At 37.6% G+C, this 19,157-nt stretch overlaps 1 protein-coding gene across 7 annotated transcripts in view; it reads left to right on the plus strand.

The window, feature by feature from the left end:
• Positions 1 to 19,157, plus strand: part of SOX5 (SRY-box transcription factor 5) — a gene marked incomplete at its 5' end in the record, with an annotated part of 294,566 nt that overhangs the window by 167,620 nt on the left and 107,789 nt on the right. The gene's annotated exons all lie outside the window — the stretch shown is intronic.

Here is a 19,157-nt window from a genome sequence, read left to right on the forward strand (position 1 = left end):
GGCTGTGCCTCAGGCCTGCTTTTCTCTCCTCTCCCCTTCTTCTTCTGTTTTCCATTTAATGGCTTGCTAATAATGAAACCACAAAGGCAACAGTAGGGGTGGCATAAACACATGCTCACCTAAGGATGAGTTGCTGATGTTTTAGAATTAAAAAACAAAACAGGATTATTATGATAATAAAAGCCAGGACAGGTGCTGGGCACTTTGTTTATTCGCTGATTAAAACAGTCACAGTGTGGCATCTTTTCATATAAGAGAGAGAGGAAGATTATTGCATTGCCAAGGCTTTGAGTATACCTTAACAGAAAATATTTGAGGACCATCTAATTTTAAGGGTCACTGTGTATTGCTGCATGCCAGAAATGTACCTGTTTTATAGGGTGGTGGGCAAGAAGTCAAATACACAAAAGAGTAAGTCAGCTGCCAGAGCATTCATTTCCTTCTAATTTGGTGTAGTCTCTTGTCAAGTCCTCAAGAAACAAGAGGGGGGACTGTCTAAATCTGTGCTTTTGCCACTGAATAGGATGTCAAATAGTGGGGGCAATACATATGTTGCCCTTCTTGTTTCTCCTATCTTCTGTTATGCGACTGTGAGCCTTTATCCTTTCTTAAACCAATATTGAGGTGTTTTGGATTGAGTTTTATAAATCCTTATTCCTGTTCATCCTCCTCTGAGCATATTGTGCTTATATTTTATAAAAAGTGTTTTCCTAGATTTGTCTTCTTCTTTTTTTAATAAATCAGTTGCCTCATATCTGGTAGAATGTTGTTTTGTGGAAATAGCATTCAGCCATAAATGCCCTCATTTCCTGTCCTTAAGGCTCTTTACCCTTGCATAAAGTTTTGTCGTAACAGAAACTTTGCTATATTGGGAGTTCTATCTTTACACTTGTATGTGTGTATCATGCAAATTCCCTGCATTTTGTAATTAGCAGTTTCTTCTGGTGCCTGATGCTCTACATCTGCAAATGCAGTATAGAGATACTTTTTTCTTTGTCAGGCTGCTTCAGGCTAAATGTTTAGACTGACACTCTTGAGTTAATTAAACACCTATTTGAAGTTAGGCTGTTCAACGGCAAATAAAATAAAATAGTTGTTCCAGCCTTGTGGAATGGTTATTGAGGTTGACACAATACTTTCTGCTTTGTCCCTTTCTACTTTTCAGTCTCTCTACCTGCTCCATATGCTGCTTTTCTAGATAGGGACACAGCATTTGACAGACAAGAAACTACCTTTAGTAAAGGATGATAGTTGGTATTTCAGAAGATACATATGCAGAAACAATGTTGGCAGCCCTTGTTAAAGTTCTACATTACGAAAGTGAAAGAAACATACCCTTTTTTAAGAGAACTGAGTGATTGCATCTCTACCAAATACAGCTAAAAACACTGATCAGAAAAGGCAGCCATAGATTCAGGTAAAACTGTTAACTGTAACTCTTAACCCTCTGGAATGAAAGAATATCATGGGCTCTGCCTTTCTTCCCCATTTGTTTCCATTTTCCACAGTTTTTCTAATCTCCTGCATCTATGGGAAATAAATGTTCATAGGGTAGGGAGCTCTTTTCACAAGACAGCTATGCCTTTCTTGCTACTTTTAGAAATATCGAGTTATAGGGGAAAATACATTTCGCTGAATTTGTGCAGGAAGTGAAGGATTCAGTATCTGTTTTAAAATGGGGCAATAAATAGACTAAAGCAGTGAAACTTACAGAACTGATAGGATTTTCATTTAAACTTTTTTCTTTTTATTTAGTGAAAGACCAGGATCTTTTCCCATAAGTATCTTATGCATGAAGTCTTAGAAAGCAGGGAATTGTTAGAGCACCCATTAAAAGCAGTATTAAAATCCTTTTTCTTTAGCAGGCATTGTTTTTGGAGGGTAATTTTCAGTAAGACAAGTGGTCAAGACAAGCCTTTGGGTGTTTCTTAAAGGTTATTACTTTCTTTAATATCCTTTGAATGCTCTTTGCCTTGTCCTCAATATACACATACTCACAAACATACTTCTCTGCCTTTCTGGAGTTCACTTAAGTTACTTTACAACGTACACTGATTTTACTTAGCATCCTCATATGCTATGAGAGGGATGAAAGTGCTCTTGGGCTTCAGAGGAAAAACAGGATGAGAATTAATTTCTTGTTCAGTTGGTGTCAAAAGCAGCTAGGCATATGAAAGAAATTGGGATCTTCTTAGACTGCCTCCTGTTTGATTTTAGAGGAGGCTTAGATGTTTACTGAAATTTCCAGCCTTTCGAGATTCGCTCATGAGTGCTTTATTCATAGCTGCCACTGAAAAAAAGTAAATGTCACCAACATAATGTGTTGAGGTTTTTTTCAGCTGGTCTGACATCTCTGTACTAAACATTTTGTTTGTGTACATGTGTAAGTCAGCACTGACAATTCAACAAACCACTAGGAGAGAAGTGGTTTTAATTGTAATAATTTTCGGAGTGTTTCAAGTGTGGTTTTGTTTGTGGTTTTTCCTTAGATTGTAGCATAATAAAACTATAGTTGGTTTTGTTCACATCTTTCTTGGATATGGTAGGGCTGCTGAATGCCTTCTTGCAGCATTTATTTCCGCTGCAGAGGACTGGAACAGGTGTGAAAGATCTGAAGGCAAAACCGGTGGAAGGACCAGTGCTGTAACTTCTTTATCCACTGAACTCTGCAGGGAAAGTGTCTTCTTTTTGTACTACTGCTACTGCTGCTATATGATGCAGTTCAGCTGATTATTTGTACTGCTGAAGACAAGGTTTCAAGCCAGTTCTCCCAAGCAGTTCTTAGAAATATGGGAGAGCAGGCTTTAAGTTAATGAATACAAACCTGGTTGTGAGTTTTGGATAAGTGCTTACAGGTACACCTCCAAAGCCAATAAACCTCAGGAGAATCGGCAAGAGAACCCTGTGGTCTTCAAGTGGTGTGTGCACACACGCACACAACCTGCAAAGATTATTTTTAACTTTTAAAAACTATTTTTAACATCCCAGGACATCACTGGCTATAAGCATTATTCTCATTATACATATGGGAAGGTGAAATTTGGAGCAGTTAGTCATCGTGTTTAAGTTAAAATGTAGAAATCTAATTCTTACAGCTAAGTAAGAGAAGACCATGTCTCTCCTTTTTGTCAAGCAATATGATCATACCATGATGGTATGGGGTATAAGTATTAGAAAGCATAAGCAGCAAAAGCAAAGAAAAATCCTTCTGTTAGTTACATCATTGCTTTTTAATGACATTGTAAAAAATTGATATATCTTCCCTTTCTTCCTTATATAGGATGGTTCAGATGTTCTTTGATGTTATTGTAATCCTGTCCGTGCCTAAGATACTGTTTACATCACATTATATCCTTTATAGAATCTCAGATCTTCAGAACTATTAGTTACTCAAAGAGATTTTCAATTTAAACCAATAGGATTGTGTACTGGATAAGACACCAGTTTAGTCCTGTCCTCACTCTATAATCAAAGTATGTATGGTACAGAGTTTATCTGGATGGTGACCTGTGTGCTTTATCAAATTTAAATGGACTGTATACACAATTTGCTGTCAAGCTTCAATATAGGGCACCAGTCTGGAATACCAGGTGTTTCTTCCTGGCCAGGAAGTAAGAAAGGTGGTAAATATGTTGTGATTCAAGTGCCTTAATCTCTAGCTAGAGGATACATCAATCTTGGACAGAAACGGTAACATCAGATGAACTTATCAGCTGTCTTCTCAAAGCTTCTTTGCTTTCTCTGTTCTTTATTATTGGTAGCAACATCATCTTCTTCCCTATCAAGCAGATTCATATTGCAAGAAACCATTCTGACTCTTTCTTCCATTGTCTCTTGTCCCAAATCTTCTTGATTATTTTGGTATCACATTTCAAATCCAACTTTTTCTTTTCTTCTGCCTAAAACTTAACTATGTCTTTATCAATCTTACTATCTGATTGCCGAGTCTTCTGTTGTCATTACATTTCCATTGCTTCCCTGCTTCCCTGGCAGGACTTAACGTCATCCCTTCACTTCTGCTGATACTATTGGACTCAACTCCTTCCTTCAGCCTAGGCATTAGCTCCTTGTTTTCCATAACATGAAACTAAAGTTTGGTGTCATTTTTTCCAAGGTTATTCACAGGTCTGTCACTTGTATTTTTTCTCCTATAGTTTATTCTAATCCTGATCTGTTCTGTTGGTGACAGTCTTCTCATTATTTTATTTGTTCACTTTTCCTGTCCTGTCTTACACATTATTCCAAAGTGCCCCAAATATGTAGAGTTCAAAGGATCTGAACCAACCTTTCCAAAATGGTTGAAGTCTTCCTATTGCCCAAATTATTCCTCATATTTTATTGCTGCTGTTACCCGCAAGGAATTAGCAAATCCATGAAATCTAGACTGGAGCTAAGCACAGCAGCCTATGTAATGTTGGTAGACATTTACTCTTTTCTACCATATAATGTTTCATGCTTGTGGTATCTTGTCTTAAAAAAAGATATGAGAATGTGCAGGACTGTCTTTGATCATACCCAGTCAGATGTTGGACCTCTGGAGTCCTTTGAACTTTCTCACAATATAACTAAGAAATGATGACAATAATAGAAAGATTCACCTAACTTTACTTACTTCCCTGTCTGAATTCACCTGGATTCTGAGAGTTATTGATTTTGTGTGACACAGCCTTGTGTTGAAGAGCCTTGGCTGATACGGGGCATCGAAGTGATCACGATAGTCACCTCCCACCAATTGCTTGCTACTTTATTGCATGAAGCCCTAAGGTTTTTCCTTCTGAGTAGATAATGGTCCAAATGAACTCTACCTACGCATGGATTATTTCTGTCCATCTCAAGGCTTTTGACATTATTTAGATTGAGGATTGCCATGAAATAAGTACTCAAATTTGGTTTTGCAGCATCAGTTTCTTTCTGCTTCCTACTGTCTGCTCACTAGACTTGTAAGTTGCTGCTAATGCCTGCACTCAAGATGCTGAAGAGCAAAGGAAGCTTCCTTTATCAGAAAAGATATAGGTAAATTTACACTTATTTGTCTCATTCCCATTCAGTATGGGCCTCATCAAAAGTGCACTTTGAATTGCAGTCTGTATCATGCACAGCATTCATTCCCCTTATGCCACAGAAAGCAAATAGTGGCAAAAGGCAAGCTATAATAAAATGAAAAAGCACCTGATGTTATCTGTTCCCTCTTGGGAACTCCTGCAGCTTTCAGTACGTTTGTGTGCAGCTGAGTAGAAGAAAGGTAGCAGTGGGATTATTAGTGAAGAGAGCAGCTTAGCAGAGACATGAAAAGAAGACCAGTTCTTATTCTGATTCCCTTTTTTCCCATGCAGTTAAAAAGAGAGAATAGTTTGAACATGCTTCTGTCAAACTCCTTTCATTGGTCTCTTTCTTAGCAAAGTTACCAGTGGTTTCATTCACAAGATGATCTTGAAGGTTGTTTCACTGTCACTGGGATATAGTTAAAGTATTTTGTAAAGGGTACCACTCAAGTGTAAAGATGCCTGGTAGGAAAAATAAGGCCCTTGCAGAAAAAGAGCAGCAGCCCATCAGATCTTGCTTTTTCAAACCAGGCAGGTTCCCCCATGGAAAGATTAATTACAGTCAGGTTGGAAGACAGCCTTACTGTGTTTTTTTTCTCCTAACATTAGAAAAGATAAAGGGGGTGATTAGTGTGCACAAAGTCTCTGATCAAACCATCATTGAGGTTTGTGACAGGAGGTTCAAACACTTTATGGATCACTGGTGCTGACAGGTAGATCACACAAGCCTTAAACAGATGTTTAGTGAGAAGATGAATGTGTGAGATCTCAAACATGCAGGGCTCCTTTGCCTGGCCATAATAGGCTGTGAAGGATTAAAAAACCTTTTTTGTTTTGTTTTGTTTAATTTTGTTTTGTTTTTTTTTTTTGTATATGCCCCACTAAAAAATCAAAAAGGAAAATACTAACAAGCTTGCATGAAATTTTGGAATTTGCTTGTTTGTTTTTTAATTGAAATTAAATATGATCAGGTCCTTGAAGTTGTTAAACTTTTTCTTCAGGAAATGAAGGCTATTGTTTTGGGATGCCTGACCACAATTTGCCCTCTCTATAAAACTGTTGCTGTGAGCCAATGAGTGTACATGCTGTAACGAGGTGCATATGAGATGCTCAATTGGAACAGAGATATGTTCAAATTAAATTACAAAGGTCTTTGTATCAGAGAGCTTCAGAGATAGGATGCTTTTTATGGGATATGCGTACTCTGTAGAATACACTACGTCAGCATGATGACTTGAAAATACAGTAATTATGTAAGGCTTGTTGAGCAAACTCTGTTTACTAGCCCTCATTGAAACATTTTGAGTTGTTGATACGAAGGGAGGAAAATACTGCATCATTGCCATTTATTATGAGAATTCAGAAGTTCTGGCCATGATTTTTAGTACCATCTCAAGAGAAATTATCTTTGGCCTTGCACATTGTAGTCACAGAATCCTTTAATTTCGAGGTGAAAATGTCCTGTGTGGGGGACAAGTCGAGACCCTCCCTATCTAGCAATATATTAAGACCTTGGCAGAATGTCTGATGGATGTCAGACACCTGGAGGGATCTATTCAATTTAGAAATGGGCTGAAGCCAAAAAATTCAGAACCCAGACTCAGATTTGAACACTCTGGAGTTCAAGGATATTTTGAATAAAGGGTTTAAGCCATTCTATATAAATAATCAAATTACAGACTTTGGTCTGGGCTTGGATTACAAGCACCCTAAAATCCAAGAGTATCCTTTAGGGCTTGATTTAGTTGGCCTAGAAAGCCCTGGTCCAGGGTTTGAAATCTTTGCCGTCAACCTTGAAAGCAGTTGGTTCATAAGTGTTGTTTTTTTTTCTTATCCCCCCCGTTTCCTGTTTTTTAGTTCTTTTTAAAGAAATGCAGAAGAAAAGGTGTTTGTAAGCAACTTCCCAAATTATTTTTTGCCATCCATGAGTGTAGGGCTGCCTGTTTGAATGTTTCCAAGAAAGTATTGTTCTTATGTGACAACAGGTCAGAAAGACTCTGCATTAATTACACTAACATATGGTTATTAACAGATTCTAGCTCAGGGAGCAATACTTTACAATGTTATCTTCCACATAGTCAGATGTTAGCCATATTGTCAGTGCTGGCAGCTATTGTTTCACTCATTTACTTCACAGAGCTAATTACTCCCTAATAATAACTTTACCTTGGAGTTTTTCACTTGCTTGTGCCAGCAAACCTGTTCACACTACATATGCTAATTATTGGCACTTATTCATTATGTTAAGATAGCTTTAAGTTCAAGCTGTGCAGCCTGGCTTTCGGTATGGAGCCAGCTGGCTGCAAAGTTCCACCTTTTTTTTTTTTTTTCGTTTTTTTTTTCTTTCTTTTTTTTTTTTTTTAACTAAAGTCATTAAAAGTTTTAATATGGGCTTATCTTGTTCTCTTTACAAGATTCACTCTTTCAGGAATTCAGATGCATACTTGGTTACTCATGGACAACTGCAATTTTATAAGGAGTTCCTGGTTTTCTTAAAATATTTCTCTGAGCTGCAGTGAGATCTTTTCTGATAAACAGATCATAAATTCATTTGTAATTTGAACTGTAAGGCCATTTACCAAAAGGGATTTTAATAGTCCTCCTTCCCCCACCCAGTTCTAGCTCCTTGTGTATTTCATCACTCTTACTTTCCTACTGAGAGTCCCAAGGCCCTTTCAGTACCTGATGAGGGATGCTCGCTGTTGATTTTGTTTCTCCATGCTTTCAATGCCTAAACCTTCAATGAGCTTTGTATGGATGGATTCACTGATTTGTCCTGGGCTCAACATAAGTACAGCAAATCAGATCATTTAGATTTGCAGCCTGAAACACACATATTTCATGGGATTTGGTCTATTACATCTTTCCAGAATTCTCAGTGATCCTTTTTCACACTCTAGAATAGTGCATATTCTCATAAAACCCAGAGAAATGTGGTGTCTTCTAAAGATAAAATTCTTTCCCTGATTTGCATGATGAATTTTATGACTACCAACTGAACATCTACATGGGAATCAAAGACAAATGATGGCTGATCCTCATTAATGCTGTATATGCAGTATGGGATGTTACAGAGCTGACTGTTTCAACTGTGACTCTTAAGAGTCCTGTGGCAGATCATTGTCTAGTGTAAATCAGCATAAGTGCTTTTCCACTATCTGGTAAACTGGTCTGACATTTTGTGGAGTTCTTAAAGAAACAATTTTTATTCAAGATAAGGTGAACATATGTGAAATCCCATTCATTTTTATCAGTAGAAAGAGGAGACTGAAATCTTCCAAGAATTCAGTCCATATTGAAAAAAAAAAAAAAAAATCTATTTCTGGCTCCTCATGAGCTAAAAGCTTTGAATTCCATAAATTTTGAGCTACCCTGACATTACAAATGCAAGTTTTATTTTAAGTTGTAATCTAGCTAACTTTATTAGAAAAAATATATGCAGAAAACTGCTATTTGGCCATCTCATCATCTTGCTGTGCATATTACGTACATTAGGATTTATCTCTATGCTAGTTGTCATATCGAAGAGAACGTGGATGAGTTAATTAAGGATATTTCATAATTGGGAAAAACTAAATCTTTCCTCTCCTGTGCATGTGTACTTCTTCCAGTGTCAGGATGAGCTGGTTTTGTATACCTCAGTCCAGAATTTGGCCATAAAATAGGGGAGAAAAAGCAGGACACCTGAAACTGAAAGAAAAGATTTACTTGAAATAAAAGTACTGTTTCTTTAGCATCCTGTTTTACTGTGTCAGAGCATTAGATTGGATCGCTTCCTGTGTTGCTGCAGTTCTAATTCAGTGCAACTCCAGTGATATCAATAAACAGTTTGAATACAATTCTTCGTAAACCCGATGTAAACAGACCTTTAGTTGAGCCGTAATACATGATCAGTACAGATTTTTTAACTTTTGGTATTTCTTGGGCTAAAAAAATCAGAATATTGTTTAGTAAAAATACTGTAATTGTGACTGCATATTATGATGTCCAGTCCACATTATGCTTTTAGGGCTTGGGGTAGTCAGGAAGGAGTTTATCCTATCCTGAAGTGATTTGGAGCCATGGAGATAAGTGATACACAAAAGGTGGGAAGGAAAAAACTCCAAATTCTGCCCCTGGCACACAGTTCATGCAGTCAGTGGCTGTGTTACGTGAGCAGAGCACGTAGAGTAAATCTGACAGTGGTTTACGAGGTCAAAGGTTGGTTTTCAATTGGAAAGAAACTCCGTATGATGTCTAAAAGCTTATTCTCAGCAGCAGCCCTGGAGCTGACTGTTTGGTGCACTGTCCAGTGAAATTCCAGCTCACTTAAAATGAGAGGGAGTGTGGGATGTTGTAGTTACTAAACAGATCATATTGAAATGAAAGACACTGTTGTTATGTTTAGAAAAGGTTTGAACCAAAACCCTCAGACTGTGGTACGACATTCTTGGGAGCTGACTTTCACCTGTTTTTATGAAAGGCTAAGCATAATACCAGATCTGAATTCATTGTAGAGATTGGATTGAGACTTGAACTTTATGGTTTAGACCTATATTAAGAGATCTTGGTATCTCTGCTCTGACACCATTCAGTTTCTACCTTGGTGGCCTTCTACTTTCTGGGTAGACTTAAAGCATTATCAAAAATAGCTGTACCACCTAGCAACAAAATATTTTTTATCCAAGGAACTAAAGCGGGTCATGGCTGAAGAACCTGTTCTGAGAAGCCCTTTCAGTATTACAGAGCATTTCATTTCATTCAGGCTTTCCATTGTTTTTAAGACCAATGGAAAGGTCAACCTGGAGAGGCTGTGTAGGTGGTTACACTGATCTTCAAGTTAGTTTTCCAGGATTTGGCATGGTATTTCAGAGCAGGTAAATGATAGAGGAAAGCCAATCATTCCGCCTTTTGCTTCCTAACTGCTCCTTCTATGTGCCTAAATTGACATTTACATTTCCACACCCTTCCCATAACTACTTGTTATGAAGTTTGACAACTAATTTTTGACAACTAGTGGAAGTGAGAGTACATGGGGATTTCTGGAGGTAATGTTAGTATTGATGTCCATCTGACCCGTGAGTGTGATCAAAAAGAGGAAGGTTGCAGGTTATTTTGTCAGGGTTTTTTTATGTCTGGTGAAATGGGGACTGTCTGCCAGAGGTGATTAGGACAGACGAGGAAAAAAAACAACAGCAACTAAGAAAAGATATCCAGCAAAAATGCTGTAACAAAACCTTTAAGAACTTGTTTATATCTTTAATGCTGTTTCCTTAAGGAAAACTGTGAGAGAACACTTTTTTTTTTTTCTTTCTCAATAAGAGCTTGGTTCCTCCTCAGATATTTGGCACTCCTTAAAATCTGCTGGAGCCTGACGGACTATTCTGACGTTCTTAATACACCTGAGAGTTACTTCCCAAACATGCCTTTCCTTATGCTAGATCTTGCCAAGATCTTTTGGATAAACCTCATTTGAAGTTTCTAGGACACAGCAATGTGGCATGAAGGAGCCCTAGAAGAACTTTTAAAATACAATTAGCACCTATTTCTAAATCCCATATCACAAAAAGATCTTGGCCAAATCACCTGTAATTCAGGTGAAAGTATGTTCTTTTGATAGCTGACCACCTGTAAAGACTTTGGAGAATAAATGACCTCTCATGAGATGGGGGGAACTAATCAAAAAGTATGTAATCTAGGTATTTATCTGTGCTTTGAACCATGTACTTTGAATTCTTGGGTTTACAACAAAAAGCCAATCTTAGTTTTAACTATGGACATAATGCATGTGGGAGAGCAGTAAATAAGTACTAGACTGATGCAGTAGGCAGGGTTTATCAACTTGTTTAGGAGAGGTATGCTACTTACCACTTGTGCATTATGCTTGATATCTTCAACTAATAGCAGCGCAACCTTTATGATACCTTATACTGTAACATATTTTATGAAAGCAACGTATTTTTAAAAATCTGTTTAAATACTTTCTGGAACATTTTAGAAGAATTATTGGTATATGGTTTTTAGCCACTCAACCTATAAAACTGCTTCATTCTGTAGGTCAAATAAGCACACAAAACTCACCTGAAGTTTCTTTTCCATAAATATTTCCATAAATTTGAATCTAATATGGTGAGCTGATTCAAGGCTACACACAGGCGTTGTGGGACATACTAGGAAACTGTGAGACCTCCACTTCTATGAATAATACCCCTTTTATTTTAGTCCTCATGAGTTACAAAATAGAGAAGTTCAGAAGTCCCTCAGGCCTAGGACTGAGTACGGGTAACATGGCAGCTCAGTAATATCATGTGAAGAGTTGGGGAGGAAAAGGCATGTGTCTGACAATTGGCTGCAGAGAAAATATACTTCTGAGAGATTGAGGGTTATACAAGTCTGTCCCTATTCAGATAGGAGAGTGTGTGCTGTGCAAGTGAAACTGTCAGAGGTGTGTGATAAATACTGTTTGCATTCTGTTTTAAATTTTCCCTTGGATATCACTGTCTCTTGTATGGTGCATGCCTATATGCTTGCATATGCGTGTGGACTCCTGTGTGTGGGGCATCTGTTTCGTGGGTACTGTGTGTATAAATATATGTGTAAATATCAGTACATGTGCACATACACACACATTTACATTTTAAAATAAATACCAGAAATGAGATTTATAGATAGCTTTCCTCATTTGCTTGTGTGCTGTGTGAGACGTGTGCACACACATCTACTGGAAAAAATGTGTGTTTGTAGTTCTGTACGGGCACAGATGATGCGTGCGTATATATACAGACGTAGACATACATTCACATTATAATACATTAGATGCACTTAGATCTGTAGGACTCACCATTGACTTTTAATTAGAGTATTAGCCAAGACTCCTTGTAAAATAGTTAATTTAGGGTTACTCTTGCATTTTTTTGAATACATGTTTGACATATTTCTTCTCTGAAGTGATACGTAATGAACTTAATCCACTGGTTGAGTCTGAGGAAAGTTTAGTCCCTGGAAAAATCAAGGTACCTAGCTAGATTGGCCTGTGGGTGTACTCTGTTGGTCCCTCCCTGATAGTCAATTGTGTCAAGCCATGCTGGACACTGTCAGATCATTCTGTGAATGTGCTGTTCCTGGAGAGAGCCATATTGCTGCAGCTCTTGAAAAAGGCTTCTAAGGAAACATAGACATTGCAGCACTTCTGATATTAAAATAAAGGTATCAAAACTATTTGATTAACTGAAGATGCATCTTCATGATTGCTTAATAACATGGTGGGAGTTTGAAGCTTGTCATTAATATTGTCATTTGTTTAAAATATATCTTCTAAGTGCTGCTTGGCACCGAGGTGCCTGAGCACCATGCTATCGCCTGAGCCTGGGTCTGGCTCAACGTATTGTTAAATTTGTTGCATCAGGGCGTTCTGCAGTGCAGCCCTAGGGGACCCTACAAAAGGCATTTGCAGGCAGAAACTTGAAATAAGCACAGCCTCAGCATAATTGTAGCCAAACGGTTCCACAGAAGGAGTGTCTGTGTGTGGAGTCTGAGCTTCCAGCTGTTCGGAGGAGGATTACGAGGGCTTTAATGGAGAGCACAGATGGAATCAGTACTATTGTCCAGAGTATTCTGGGGCAGAGGCTAAAGTGTGAAGGATGATCAGTGGAGAGCTGATTGGAAAGGAAAAGAAAAAAAAAGAAGAAAGAAACAGGAGGAAAAAATAAAACCCTCTTGTTCTCTAAAAAGCAAAGGAATTGATGCTGTCCAATGGTGAGGGTGCAGAGGAAATAGTTCCCAAAGCTTGCTTTCATGGTTAGCAGGCATTGTAAAGATGGCACAGGTCATGTGTTGTGTGCAGCTGTTTAGAGGTTCTTACAGAACTGTTTGAGACTTAGCAAGGCCCATTATTCAAGGCACTAAGGCAGTTTTACTGGATATGGACTACTGCAATTGTATAAGCCTCCATTGTGTGAGTACTAATTTAGAGCGCTACCGTAAGCCAGCCATACAATCCATGCTTCCCATGAATGAATGAATCATCTTGATGAAAAGGCTTGGAGCACACAGCTCTGACTTTTAGTCTTAAAGGGACCTGATGTGTTCAGAATGGATCCCATTTTAATGAACAAATGTGCTGGCAAAATATTTTGGGTTTGAGCTGTTAAAATAATCCTTTTCTTTTTGGAGAAAGGTGGTGTACCCAAAGACTTTAGATGGGTTTTCATTTGCCTTACCACATGTTAGATGTATTTGTAGTTACTGATTTGTTACGGGATGTTAAAGTGTTACTAATGTGCTTGTATAAACATAACAGGTCTCAAGGCCACTTCATAAGCCAGCAATTTATGTCCTAAATCATTCCTTTAGGTGCCAAGGAGCCCCATGATTGTTTTATTCAAAACCATTTGGCTGCAGGAATGCAGCTGTTTTTCATTAATGATGTCCATGCACATATACAAGCAACATGTTGTTGTATAGCACTGCTGTCTTTATTTCCTTGTCTGCAAAGAATATGAGAACAGTATTAGGACTTCTAATGTAGTTGCAACATTGTTTGGTGAAGTCATTTTCTGTAGAATTCTTACCTGGATGGCTTAGGGTCACATAAAAAAAAAAAAAAAGGATTTACTCTCTGATAACAGGACTTAGATAGCCTTTGGAAACACCTAAGTTGAGGTAGCCAAGAGCACTCACAAGGTAATATGCACATCCTGTCCTGCCATCATTTAGACAGATCTCCCTTAAGAGTCTTCGTTCAAATATGAGATCTGAAGCTTTGGGAGTGTCTAAGCATCCATAGAACCTGCTGATGTGGTCTGAGAGTTTTCTGTATTTCTCCTTCTGTGCATGCCCTGAAACTGCGCTGGTCTGAACTCCTAAATGCTTAGCTTCTGCCTAAGGGTCATCACAATTCAAAAACAAGGCTGAGCAACATTGGCATCACCTAAAAGGCAACCACCAGCCATGGTGAGCAAAGCACAGTGAGGATTGTGAAATATAGCTGCTTACTTTCCAATACGCAGCAGTTAAAGAAGGGATAGTCCTTCCTTTTTCTTTTATGTGCAGTAACCTGGTGGCAGCTTAACAGTTGCCTAAGAAATGGAAAGAACTGGATTGGGACTTCTGTTTCCTTAATGCAATTCACATTGTGTCTCCTACATCTCAGGAGGGACAAGGCGTGTCTCCACATCTGCTGAAACTGGACTTCAAGCAAGAAGAGACATACTGTTCATTTCATAAATGGAGCAAAAGAAGTGTCATTACTCAGTGTCCTGACGATGACATTTGAGCTTGTGTTCTGCTCCACTGATGCCTTGTGGTTTGTTTTTTTAATTAAAGCTATTTTTTTTTTAAATTAAGTGATTTCTGTCAAGTACCATTGAGGTCAATTTGTATTTACTTCAGCAGAGCAAGGACTCAACACAAAGTTCCTACAGGTCAAATTTTGCCCTCAGGAAAATACTGATTAATGCTAAGTCCCTTTTTTGAGCTAAACACTGCTTAAAAGCTAAAGGTATTTAAAACTCCCCAAATATTACTTTATGTTTTCATCATGTTTACTGATGGTTTCCTTTTTGATCTCTCTTACTATCAACCTAAGTTTACTGAGTCAGCTTTGTTTAATTAGTTTAATTTCACTTGTTCAACAGCATTGCCAGAGTTGTACTTTTCAGATTCACAGCTCTGAATGAAAATATTTCTTTTGACTGGCAAGATGAAATAAAAACAAAAGTGGAAAAGGAATTACTAAAATGTTTGTATTTGCTTAGGTAAAATGCTTCCAGAACTGAATTTTGGAGCAGAAAATATGTAAGGATCCTGATACTTAGTTAACTAGCTTAAATCTATTCTTAGCAAATAGATTTCTGCAGTTCACTTAATTGGTCTACAACAAAAAGCGTGCTAAGTGTTAGTGCCTAAATTAAAAAAAAAAAAAAAAAAAGGACAAAATAAAGCACCCACTTCCAATGAACATTTGCAAAATTGTTTATCTGGCAGAAATATCAGGAGTTTCAAATAAGGCCCTTTCCAGCTCTCCCTTCAACCAAACTCATTGACATGATGAGAGCCATGAAGCTCATCAGTTCCCACCATTACACTGGAACTGGGCCTGTCCCATACTAGCATAAAATAAAATTGCTGGTTTGCATTAGTAAGGCCCTGATTTTCAGTTGCACCAAGCATCCAACCCCAGAGACCATGTTCTGGATTTAAACTTTGTTCTCTGTCTTAAATGGTGCTTAAAGAGGCATCAGGAGTACTGTATGCCCACCAGTGTTTCCGTATAAACAGGAATAAATTCTGTATAAATAGGAATAAATCAATTTATCAGAAGATTCCTTTTATTGCTAAAGAGAAATGAGTGGCTGAAGAGCAGAACTTAAGAATGAATCCTAAATTACCATGTGTTATGCTTAGCATAGAGTAGATGGATAACATCACCGTAGTATTTTCAGAGCTTTTTACAGTGCTCTGTTATATCCCTCTCTCTCAGACACATCACTTCTGCCTTGCTATTTAGGATGCAAATGCACAATTAAAAGCATTCAACAGGTAGAGATGAATAAGCTAATACAGTGTGCTGCTAGTCATTTATTTTCATTAACTGGGAGTATGTGGAAGTGCCCCAAAGAGGAAAGAGATGCTGGAAAGTTGTAATAGATAAGAATCTACTGACTGCCTTTATGTAAGACAATAGATCTTGTGAATATTCTGCTTCCTTTCCAGGCAGTGAGCTAGTATGGTTAACCAAAATTGTTGAGTAATTGTTCTGTGGTTGAGAACAAAATGCTGAATTAAACTGTTCCCAGCACAATAATTGTGTGATTACAGCATTTATGTTGCTGGCCAAAAGAACAGTCATTAGGTTTGGAAGACTTACCAAAACCACAGGCACAGAAAAAAAATATGCAAATCACATGTAAATTGTCCTCTAATACCTATAGTGGCTAAAAAATTGAATTGGGAGTATGGTATGTGTATATTTAAAGGCAGTCAAGCCAGAAAAGAAATAAGATTGTACATTCAAGAACTACTTCAGACTACGAAGAAAATACCCCAAGCTTATTCATTTTCATTATGTTGTACTTTTCCCCATCTTGTGAGATCCTGCACTTCATATATTATGTGTGTATTCTGCTTTGTGAATGCTGTTATATTTTGCCTGACTACATACCAACCAGATATTACCTGGGAGGTATAAGGTACATAGGACTTCTACACCTAACTAAATCTTGGGCCAAAACGATTCACAGAACAATATACAGGAAAGGCACATATCAAATGTTTAGCTGATAGCTGTAATCCACCAGTAAAATTAAAAACTGATCTATGATAGGTGTTTCCTTGTGAAGTAGACCATTTTATTCTCCATTGCATGGTCCATATCTGGAAGTGTCAAAGAAACAATTACATTTAGTCTGCTTTTTTTTTTTCTCTTTTGTTGTTTTTCCTCATATTTTAAATAATAAAGGAGGAGACAAGAACTAAAGGAGACAGTAAATTAAAAAATAAAGACAAAATGTTTAAGGCGATCAAAAGTTTTGTGCCTGCAGTTTGGTGCAGTAACAAAGTGCAGGATTTGGATAGCTGGTACCTGGCTGTACACAGAAATCAGATGATATGTCTAAACTTTTTCACTGTATCAACAGTTAATTGTGCTTCAACGGTATTGCTGTCACCAAATTGTAGGCACAAAATGAGAGACTGTCTTCAGTCCTATTAAAAAAATATTCCCAGACAAAACTTGTGAAAAACATTTTTGTATGAGGATTTTGGTAGCAAGGGAAAAAAAGCATCAGGACATGAATGGGAGAGTAGCTATGTATCTATTTAAATAGTCTTTTTCTGCAACTTGAATCCATTTCACTTTTAAAACTGAACTTGTGATGGTAAAACTGAACTCTATTGAGGAACAATTGCACTGGCAAAAGAGACAGTCAGAAACAAGTCTGAACAGCTGAAAGATTGAAAAGAGGTCTTTATTGTGCATTTCCCTGGGCAATAATTAGAGGCTATCCAATACTAGAAATATGTGTTCCACAGAGGTTTCTACTAACATTTGATCTTAGTTTTTCTGGCCATTTGTCCATCATGTTTAAGTGCAGGGGTTTTTAAGATAATGTAGAAAGCAATAAAACCCAGTAGAAAATAATAATAATAATACTGTCTTCAGGAAAGAATTATGTTGAATTGTTGTAGCAACTAGTGCTCTGAAACTGATGTCACTGGAGATAAGACTTACACTGAACATATATCCGGTGTGATAATAAAATTGGGAGAAAGATGAAGCATTCAGAGAGTCTAATCAATGGATTTAAGTCTAAGATTTTCTGAGCAGACCCAATTCTGCTGAAGTCTGCATTGATCACACCATGAAAAATGTTTCTTTCTCTATATTAGATTGTTTATAGTTTTATTAATTGTATCCCTCCACATTTCAATTTAAAGAAAGCAAGAGGAGGTACAGACTTTTACTGTGATATTTTTCTGACTTCTGTATGTCTATCTTTTCTCTCTCTTCCAAGATACAGATTCCTATGCATAGTATGATTTTAAGTGGATACTTTGATAAGACTTTCATTTTTTTATAGCATTGCACTGTTCAGCAGCTGAATGGGTTTTTAATTTCTTCCCACTATGTGATATTAAATAACCCCTGTTTCTTGCCCACCGCCTACACATTAAAATTGTTGTGTTTGTTTTAATTAATGATACTCCATTTGTCAAAGAGATACAGAGTGAAAAAAACATCTCGAAACTTTAGGGTTTTGTTCGAAAGAGTACCCCTTCCTGTGCATATAGTAATATTACCTTAAATCCTATTAAAGGAATTGGCACAAAAAAAAACCCCAAACTAAACCAAGAAATAGTTATTATAAGGCAAAATTCTGACGATCTCCTTGACTTCTGTATCAACCAATTTTAGTAAGCAAGATTTCCATGTTAAGGGTTATGAAAGAATGGTTTCATATTAGTTGATGAGACTTAAATATTTTACTGTAATTATGTACCAGAATCATTACAAGCAATGTGTCATGGGTGACTCATAGTGAGTGGCGGTGGAAGAGTTGAAATAGAAGGCCAGATTGCGACGATACTGCAGTGCAACAGTGTTAGAGGGGGAGGTTTTGCTTCAAGGACAGAGGAAAGCTTTAGGGAACTGTCACTTCCCCTTACTGGTATCTACCATGCCTACCATGGTGGGGATGAAGAAAGACCAGGATGAGAGATGGGCTTGCTTTGCAATCGTTTTACTTTCCGCTGAAGTACCACAGCTACCCTCTTCCTTCATATTTCATCTTCTCTTACTTTATGGTCCCTCATTTCATCAAGCAGGGTTTGAACAATGAAGTGTGTACTACTCTTGATCCACAGTTTTTCTCCAGGAGTGCCTTGGAGTCTTTAGTAAAATAAAAGGTCTCTTAAAGAAGACAGTCCATATTAGTAGTTTAGGCCTTAGGTATTGATCTATTAATGAATTTGGACTTTACCATTGTGTCTAAAATGAGCTCATGCCACTTTATTTATACACCATCTTAAATGCAGTGGTTTCCATATTGGAACTGTTCTCTCTGTTTCAGAGGTTAAAAACTTCTGTTTTTGTAACAGTAGACAGGAAAAATGTTACTGCAGTTTATACATCAAAGTGATTAGTTGCTAGTGTTTGAATAAGTTATAGAAAAATCAGCAGTGAGTAAAGGGGGAGTTGTAGCTGCTTGCCTTAACACAGATGCCTCTGTATAACTTTGTATGACAAAAAATACCAGTCAGCCTTGCTTAAGTATAACGGTGTCAGCCTTGCTTTTGCCACCCATTTTTTTATCTTTTGGGGCAAATGCACTAAAGAAATCTTTAGTGAGTAGATTCATATCCCAAAAGCTGCGTCACTTCAGTCTACATAGGCAGAGGAACCACAATTAAAATAAATATGTTTCTTCACCTAAGCTGCATTCTCAAACTGAAAACCATTTGGGTGGGTTTATAGCCAAGCATTTGATAATCCTGTTTGCATCCTTGCATGAAAACATTCACAACAGTATGTAAGTGCCAGGGTGAGCCCAAAGGCACCTCAAAAGGGCTGAAGGAAGGTGGAGCATTTCTCCTAGATCACAGAATTCATCAGTCAAAAAGGAATCAGACTTGCTGCCT

Source organism: Psittacula echo (assembly GCF_963264785.1).
Source record: "Psittacula echo genome assembly, chromosome: 1".
NCBI lineage: Eukaryota > Metazoa > Chordata > Aves > Psittaciformes > Psittacidae > Psittacula > Psittacula echo.